The sequence below is a fragment of the Gorilla gorilla genome, chromosome 3 (assembly GCF_029281585.2).
Source record: "Gorilla gorilla gorilla isolate KB3781 chromosome 3, NHGRI_mGorGor1-v2.1_pri, whole genome shotgun sequence".
Taxonomy (NCBI): Eukaryota; Metazoa; Chordata; class Mammalia; order Primates; family Hominidae; genus Gorilla; species Gorilla gorilla.
The window spans coordinates 104,539,236-104,548,592 of record NC_073227.2 but is presented as its reverse complement, the minus strand read 5'-3'; the positions used below and the strand labels follow the sequence as shown (position 1 = coordinate 104,548,592).

The following is a 9,357-nucleotide window of genomic DNA, read 5'->3' as shown; positions in this document are numbered from 1 at the left end:
AGAGCTCCAGGAGAGGCCAGGGTGGGGTCCCAGAGGAATCTGGACTTTTCTGGCCAACACCTGCCTAAGGCAAAGTTTCTTATTACATAAATATCCTTGTTAAAAAGCAAAATATTGATCCTGTACAATATAACCTGTTAAAAAATCTTGCTTCCAAACAGCTCCTAGATAAGAGGGGAGGTGGAGAGAGGACGGAGAAAACAGCTACCAAAAAGGGAAGGGGGAATTTAAAGGACTACTAGGGAAGGTTTTAGGGCAGTGGGAGAATTCCAACTTAGGACAGTATCTATAAGCAAAAAACTAATCACACCTGCTTCCCGGATTTCAATTAAGAAAATGCCATTTGTAAAAGGTTGGGCAGGGGGGATCCTCATTGGTGCTCCCTTCCCTGCCTCCCACCTCAAGATGATGCAGAGATCCTTTGAGCTGACACCTGGGCATGTCATCCCCTTACCCTCAGGACTGCACTCAGCCCTGACCAGCTACTGTGTAGGGTGGGAGGGGGATAGCTCATTGCTGACAGAGGCTGGAGATGTCAGGGAAAGGGGACATCACCCCTGTTTTTCCTGGTCCCTCATTGGTCTTTGTCATATGCCATGGCTCCTGTCCTGGGCAGATGCCCTTCAGGTTCTCATGGCCTCAGTGAGCATACTGAAGTGAGTTTGGGTACTGAGTGTAGGATAAAGCTATTCTTATCCTTTGAACAACCAGGCCACTAAGGCATCCCCCCCCCCCAGCCCCCCAGATTTTAGGAAGGGAGGTTTAAGAAATGACTGGCTAGCTATGGTCCAAAAAAAAAAAGGTGAAGGCAGATATTATTCCTCCATACCAGCAAAGTTCACAGTGATAGGAAAATTCCTTGTGGGTGCTGAGGACACTGAGGGAGGAGGAAAGGAAAGACAGGATAGATGGGAGGACACAGGATAGATGGGAGTGAGGAAGGCAAGGAGAAAAGACAGGATGTGGGGGCAAGGCCCCAGTTACAAGGGTTCAAACAGTTGCTTTGCCAGTCCTATGACTTTCCCAGCATCACTTATAGGGAGACAGAATTCGAGGGAGGGACAGGAAAGGGCAGGCAGAGAGGAAAGGACTCCTCTAACAGCCCAGGACTTTGTATTCTGCAGCCAGAGGCCCAATGGCCTCTGTAAACTGAGGCTGTAGGGAAGGTGGCAGTTAAGGTGAGAAGGGTTGCTGGGTCTAGTGATGAAAACCAGATACAACAAGGAGGATGGCAACAGCGAGTCCCAACTCGATTCTCACATACCATCACCTATAATACAAGTCCTAATAACATGACAGCATGCAGGAGGTGGCTGCGTATCAAGGTAGACGCTTTTTAAAATAAACCTTAATTAGTCCCTGGGACTCACTGAAACTAACTTTTAGAAGCAAATCATCTAGTCTGATTCTAACCTTGCCAGACATTTTAATATCTGGTTTTGTTTTTTAAAAGGTATCCCATGCTACCCTGCCTATATCGAAACACACTCCAAATTGCTTCCAATCGAGGGCTAGGGAACTAAATGTTAAGGCCTTTACCTCGAACAAGGAGTACTGGCTTGGGCTGAAGCAGAAGCCTGAGTCCTGGACCTGCTCAGTTCCTGATGACAAACCAAGTGAACCTAGACAGAAGGTGGGTGAGGGAGGACTGGTACCAGGCTGAGGCAGTTCCTTGGTAGTTTGTCCTGAAACCCTAGTGGAGAAGTCAGCATGAGGCACCTACTGAGAGAAGTGCCCAGAAACTGCTGACTGCATCTGTTAAGAGTTAACAGTAAAGAGGTAGAAGTGTGTTTCTGAATCAGAGTGGAGGTGTCTCAAGGGTCCCACAATGGAGGTCCCTGAGTTGCCTCCCCTTCCATGAGTGGGAAGAGTGAAGCCCATGAAGAACTAAGATGAAGCAAGGATGGGGTTCCTGGGCTCTGGGCAAGGGCTGTGCTCTCTGCGGCAGGGAGCCCCACAAGTCAGAAGAGAAGAACTAATCATTTGTTGCAAGAAACCTTGCTGGATACTAGGGGAAAACTGGAGGCAGGGGCAGGGGCACAAGAAAGTGGAAGTGATGTGATGGAGAGCAGAGAAGCCTTCATGGGGGACACGGACGGGGTGGGTACTAAGGCTCCCTAACAGAGCCAAAAACTGAGCTGAGGACCTCTGTGGGGGCTACTGGAATGCTTGGTGGAAAAGAGGCAGGGTGGTGCTACTCAAGCCAGACGTGAAGACAGGAGGCAAGGAGTGCAGAGGCCCAAAGTTCAGTGGTCACCCTGCTCCTGGGGAAGCTTGAGGCTGAGCTTGCAAAGTGGTGAGCAGGGGCTGTGCCTCTGCCTGGGAGTAGCCCATGACCAGGCCTCCTGTGGCCCCAGGTGGGTTACACGGGGGCAGGTTGAGTGGAAGAAAGCCCAGTAGGTGGGAGAAGTCCACGTTAGCAGCGCAGAGGGCCTCAGAGAGGTTGGCGGGGCTCTTGGCAAACAGTGCTTCATCTAGGAGGGCCACAGCTGCCGCCGCCTGAGGTGAGGCGGGCTGGGGTTCAGCGGCTGAGAGAGACAGGCTTCCAGGAAGCTCCGCCAGAAAACTATCCACCTCCACTTTGGGCAATTTGTCGGGCAAGTATGAGGTAGATCCAAGCTGGTATTTTGGAGGGAGCTGAGCTGGGGAAGAGATAGGTGAGGATTCCAGAGGGCAGCTCATACCCATGGGCAGCGTGTTGTGCATCAGAGAGTGTTGCACGCCGGTGCTGGGCATGGTAGGGATGTGGGCACCATACATGCCCATGGGCAACATGCCAGGGAAGGCCTTGGTTCCCATTACGTCCCGAGAGGCCATGCACAGCACAGGGCTCAGCTCTTCCTTCACAATGACTGTGGAGCTGCAGCTAAGTAGGCCTAACATGTCCCCACGGGCTCTGTCTTGATCTTGAGCTGCTCCTGCAAGTGGCTCTTCTTGACATGACGCGTCAGGTGGTCCTTACGGCCAAACCGCGGGGCACAGTACTGGCACAGGAAGTCCTCACGGCCTGTGTGCACCACTAGGTGCCGCCGTACATCCTTACGAGTATAGAACCGCCGGTCGCAGTGGTCACAGGGGTGCTTCTTCTCCTTGGCACTGCCTGCTACCCGGCGTGAGTGGCCCTTCAGGTGCTCTAGCAGGGCCTGGGTACTCTCAAAGGTCTGCAGGCACACCTTGCAGCTGAGGTCACCGCTGCTGGCACCATGCATGGCCAGGTGGCGCCGGTGGCCCAGCTTCGTATTGTAATTCTTACCGCACTCAGAGCAGCGGAGGGCCTCTTTGTTAGGATCATGGGTCTGCAGATGGTTCCGCAGATGATCCTTGCGGTGAAACACCTTATCACAGTACATACACTGGTGGGTTTCTGGGCTGAGTGGGTGGCCATGTGCCTATACAGCTTGTATTTGGAAGCAAAAGACTTGCCACAGTGCAGCTGACGGCAGCTATATGGTCTCTGCTCTGGTTGTGGGAGGCTGTGAGGCCTCAGCTTCTCTCCATTTGAGAAACGTTTCCCCGAAATTTCACATTGGCACTTCACTTGACTCTCCGCCTCCCGGCCCCGAGGCCTGGGAACTAGTTTCCAGCCCACTTCCTCCTGATTTGCATCTTGAATCCGGCGGGGGACGCTGGCGAAAAATGTGGTCATGGCAAGGCTAATGGCAAAGGGCCATGTTATTGAGAATTCCTCACCGTCCGCTCCACACAGGCTCTCAGCTCTGTCACAGCCTCCAATGCAGCTTTGAGAAAACAATCTCTTCGCCGCACTCGGGGCCCCACCGCTGCGGGCCGGGCCGCGCTCGGGCTCTGCCAGTATTTTCAGATTTTTACTCTTTTTTGGTTGTCAGCATTTTCTAGTATTTCTATACAGATGCATATTTTAAAAGTGAGCTATTTTTAAGACGTTTAAGTAATAACTTTAAAATGATAACCTCACATGAGAAAACCCAAACATAGAACAAAATGCTAATATTATTTTCTAAGTTATTGACTTTTTTACCAGTTGCACTAACTTCACTTAATATTTATTTAAGACACAGGCACTCAATGCAGGGGTAAATGTTTAGTACTTCTCTATCCTTGCTTTGAGATGACCAAAAGTGGAAAGGCAGAGAAATTGACAGGGGCACTCATTATGGAGCTCATAGGGAGGGTGATTCCTCCCTGCATGAATTACTCATAAAAAAAGTACAGGAGATTCATGACATTGCTCCTGACAGCATTGAAATTCTTTTTAATGGGGGTATGACCTAAAACGAACCTTTGATACCTGATCATGATGATGGGCTGTTTATTTATTTCTTCTCCTTCGTTTCCAGCTGGGGAGATGATTAATGTACCTACCTTTCCTGTGATGGCCTCTGTGTATAAGTTGCTGTCCTTGAAGGACATTCAATGTTTTAAAGTGCTGATCAGTCTAATTTCTTCCTTCTAGGCTGTCTAGAAAAGGACACCAACAATCACCCATGAGGATTGCCCTTCAACCTTTGGGAGAAAATGATCGAAATGGGAGCTAGAGAAGATTGTTGTTGGAATCTCAGGTGAGGCATTTTCTATCCGATACTGGAAACTTATACACTTGTAGAGGACAGTTGAAGCCATGTTCAGGTAAAATGGTGCCATATAATGACAGCTGCCTGATGTGTGGAGGACTTTTTTTAACAATGACAAAAAGTTAAGCCAAATGGCAACTGATTTTTTTTATTATTTTTATTCATGATTAATCGTGATAAAACACACATAATATAAAATTTACCATTTTAACCATTCCTAAGTGTACACTCAGTAGTAATATTCACATTGTTTGCAAACAATCTCAATGATTTTTTTTTTGTCTTGCAAAACTGAAACTCCATGCCCAAGATGCACCATCTCTCCATTTTTTCTTCCTCTCAGCCCCTGGCAACCACCATTCTACTTTCTGTTTCTATAAATTTGTCTATTTCAGATACCTCATACATTGTGTAATACTTTTTTTGTCTTTTTGTGACTGGTGTATTTCACTTAGCATAATGTCTTCATAAGGGCTTCAAGGTTCATCCATGCTGTAGGATGTATCAGCATATCCTTCCTTTTTAAAGGTTAAATAATATTCCATTGTTGACCACATTTTATTTATCCCTTGTCCATTGATGAACAGTAGGGCTACTTCCACCTTTTGGCTACTGTGAATAATGCTGCTGTGAACATGGGTGTATTCAAATATCTGATTAAATCTTTGCTTTCCATTATTTTGACGTTTAAACTCAGTTTCACTACCACTACTCCGAAGTGGAATTGCTAGATCATATATAATCCCATACATAAGTTTCTAACTCCATCACTGGGAGGTAAATGTCGGAAACTTAGAAGTGCAGGCTTTGGTGCAGGAATGTGAGTAGTTAGAGGCCGTTACACAATACTTTAGGCCAACGATCCAGAGCCACCCCATTGAAGATGAAGATGCATCCTTTGTTTGGCAGAAGTTACAGTAGTGATAACAGCAAGGGATAGGAAAACTGAAGGATCTGGAAAACATTAGTCATCTGGTCATAGGAAGCAAGATTGATAGTGGGTGAGCACAGAAATGTCTCACATTATGGGAATAAAAAGGAAAGAACTATAGTTTTCAAACTTCAAACAACTTAGAAAAATTTGTGTCATCTTTTGATTCCTGGGCTTCATTCTCAAGAGATTCCCATTCAGTAAGCCCTTTTGAGGCTCAAAAATCTGCATTTTAATAAACATCAGAGAAAAATAATTGGGGAAAGATGATTCCTAACAACTGTCAGGTGATAAAAACTAACTCTTGATTACCCATGTTAACATGAAGAAAAGTACAATATCCTGAATCAATGACTCTCAAGCGCTGGGCTGTAAACTGTTGTAACCAATTCTGTGTTGGCTACTTCATCACTTGGATAACTTGCTGCATTAAGAAATACCTAGGCCCCAGTGCCTGATTCTCAGTGTGTGTTATATTTTTCTCTATCTTCACAGGTTGGCAATTTCATAGAAGGCCCACTTTTCCCAGTTTTAAGGTAGTGATTAAACCCAAAATACAACTGAGTGCTTTAGATGAAGGAACACACGCAGGACTCCCATAGTTAAACTAAATGTCATACAGACTTCTCTAATGCTTTGATTTTTAGAAACTTGACTCATGCTATCACACAGTCTGTACAAGTCTGGCCCCTTCCTCAGGATTAGTGCAAATCCTATGGTATAGCTGCTCCCGGTGCCTCTGTCTCTGGGCTGCTTCCATGTGTGTCATCTTGGTTGAGCTCTACCCTTGCAACTATAGACTTCATCCCCTCCTAACTTTTCAATTTTCAAACCCACTCATGAATTGTTTGAGGTTAATAACTTTACTGAAGATCCCTGGAGTGAAGACAGGCACCATATTGCTACATGGCAGTAATCTCCCACTTGTTAATTGCCCCACACCATCTTCTGTTGTATTTTCTAAAATCCAAGCTCCTAATCTGTGCTGTACTTGTTCATTCAGCTCTCTAGAAATTGCAGTAGAATCTGCCATTCTCCATGGGATTGTTGCCATCAGCAAAAATTTTCTATTTATTACAAACAAGTCTCCGGGGTGGGGGGCGGAATATATTGTGTTAAGATGGTTGTTTAAGATGTTATTTTCCCAGGATTCAGGATCCTGTGTCTACACGATAGAATAACTACCAAACCATATCAAGATCCTAAGGATGGTATGGGGAGGTCATGCCCTCTTCAAACTCCTGCAGTTCGACTCAAACTTTCTCTCTTTTACTTCAACCTAAGAAGGTCTCCGAATGATCCAGATCATAACACATGGAATCCATAACTCTTTTAGCTTGCAATAGGCAGCCCTGAAGCCAGGATCAAGATTGCAGAGTAGCCTTCCTGATTTGCTTTCCCTTATCCCCATACCCAAATCGTAGTTCTCTGTGTTTTTAACATTCAGATTATAGGATTACACTAAGAAAAGAAGACAGTGTTTGCCCCAACAGTGATTTATTTAAATTATTTTGATGATACTAAGTATCCCAATTAATATCTTTGGACTTGACCCACTCATATCATCACTTGATCTCCTGAGGTAAGGGGATTGGCTGGTGGAAGGAAGGTAGACTGGAAAGGAGTCCCTCTAGAGCTGTTAATCCGTCCCATCAAATCACCGTAAATCAATTCCTAATTTTCAATAGAAACAGAAACAGCATTATTGTAACTGGAACCTGACTTTCATATTTCCCCGTAAACCACCATCTTGAGCACTGTGGGAATTTGTGGAGAACAACAATTTATAATTGAGGGCTGGGCACAGCGGCTCACACCTGTAATCCCAACACTCTGGGAGGCCAAGGTGGCAGGAATAGTTGAGTCCAGGAGTTCAAGACCAGCCTGGGAAACATGGCAAAACCCTGTTTCTACAAAAAATACAAAAATTAGCTGGGTGTGGTGGTATACTCCTGTAGTCCCAGCTACTTGGGAGGCTGAGATGGGAGGATCATCTGAGCCCAGGAGGTTGGGGCTGTAGTGAGCCCTGAGCATACCACTGTACTCCAGTTTTGGAAACGGAGTGAGACCCAGTCTCTAAAAAAAAAATAATAATTTATAATTGAGATTAGAATTTTATTTTTATTTAGTTGGGCTAGTGCCAGCATTGGTCACTTTAAGCCATTCAGTCGATACATTTTATTAAGCAACTACTGTGCTTAGTAAAATACTAATTTTATTGAATAACTACTATGTACTCACTGAGCTAAGTACTGGATATATAATGGTGAACAAGACAGAAATAGTATAATACCTGCCAGTCTGGTATGAAGGTCTCTAAGTAAACAAATAAACAAATACTTAGAAATTGTGAGTAAGCATCAAAAAGAAAACAATAAAAAGGAGGTGAGATAGAGAATAAAATGAAATATATACTTTATAGGTAGGGTCATGGGGCCTTTCTAAGAAGGTAACATTGAAGCTGAGACCTAAAGGATGGGAAGGAACTTGCCATGTGATGAGATGTGAAGTGGCTAAGCTGGTTTCCTAGGCAAAGGCCTTGAGGCCAAGGAGCCTGAGGCAAAAGGAACTGGCTGAAGCTGAATGGGAGGGAGTGGCAAGAGCCCGGGAGGTAGGGGTTGCAGTGAGCCAAGATCGTGCCACTAAACTCCAGCCTGGTTGACAGAGCAGGACTCTGTCTCAAAAAAAAAAGAAAAAACGAAAAAAGTGAGAGAGAGAGATAAGGGTGGCTGTATCATCAGACTTCCCAGCACACAGGACATTGCAAGGCCATGGGGAGGAGTTCTGAGCCATGGAGAGGGTGGGCGGGAAAGGCATAGGACTGGATAGGAAGGCAGGTGAGAAGCTCACTAACTGCCCTGCATAATCTGTCCTGTACAAATTTTAATGCTGATTTTTCCACGACTGATGGCAGTTTATTCTTTCTAGATGTCTCTCTTACTTGATTACACAGTTTTAGGTCAAGGACGTTGTTTCAAAATGCATTCAGCACCTAGTAGTAGGTGTTAAATAAGTACTTGTTGGCTATATGGATGTCCTATGTGCTCAGTTAGCCTGAGATACAATTGCTGTATCTCCCTAGTATCCAGCACAGTGCTATGCACAGGGTACATGTGGAGGATTAATTTAGAGGGCTTTGCAGGATCACATAGAAAAGAGGTTTTTTTTAATCTGGCATTTTCTCTTACTTTACCATATAATCTTACCTGAATGGACTTAGCATTTCTCTATGAATTATTCATTTTGGCACATACCCTGTAAAACATCTAATGTTTCTAACCTTTTGAAACCACGAGGCTTCCCCAACCAGCATTTAGAGTGAAATCTCTGTGGTAGCACTTTACCAATTTACCCCTTAGCTCTTTTTCAGTTCTTGGCTCATGTGAATAAGCAGGCCAAAATGCTCTTCTGGGAATGCACAGCATGGATATATATTTTTTACTATCACAGCAGAATTGTTTTGAATGCATTTCGGCCATGAGGTTAAAGCTCTCCACAAGGAATACTTCAGCAATAATTCTGCTGCCCTCTAGCTGAGCACTGAAATCCCTCCGGAACGCCAGTATTACCCTTCAAGAATGGTTCTGAAATGACTTTACTCACTTCCCCGTCCTTTCTATTCCTATTGAAATTCTTCTAGAATGCTCACAGTAACTTTCAGCCAGATGCCAGAATAACTTTTAAGTTCTAGATAGGTTTCTGTAACAATTTATTACACAACGCAACACAAGCTCACTTTTTAAAGAAGAGGTCTGATAGGCACAGCTGGTCAAAATTGTATTCCAGATATCCTGTGGTTAGTTTATTTCAGCTTTGTTGATGACTCAGAAATTATATAAAGGGATTGTGAAAGGACCAGCACACACGTGCAGATAA

At 44.9% G+C, this 9,357-nt stretch overlaps 1 pseudogene; it reads right to left on the bottom strand.

The window, feature by feature from the left end:
• Positions 1-2,091: 2,091 nt before the first annotated feature.
• On the bottom strand, positions 2,092-3,646 carry LOC101124446 (zinc finger protein PLAGL2-like; annotated as a pseudogene).
• Between the last annotated feature and the right edge of the window lie 5,711 nt (positions 3,647-9,357).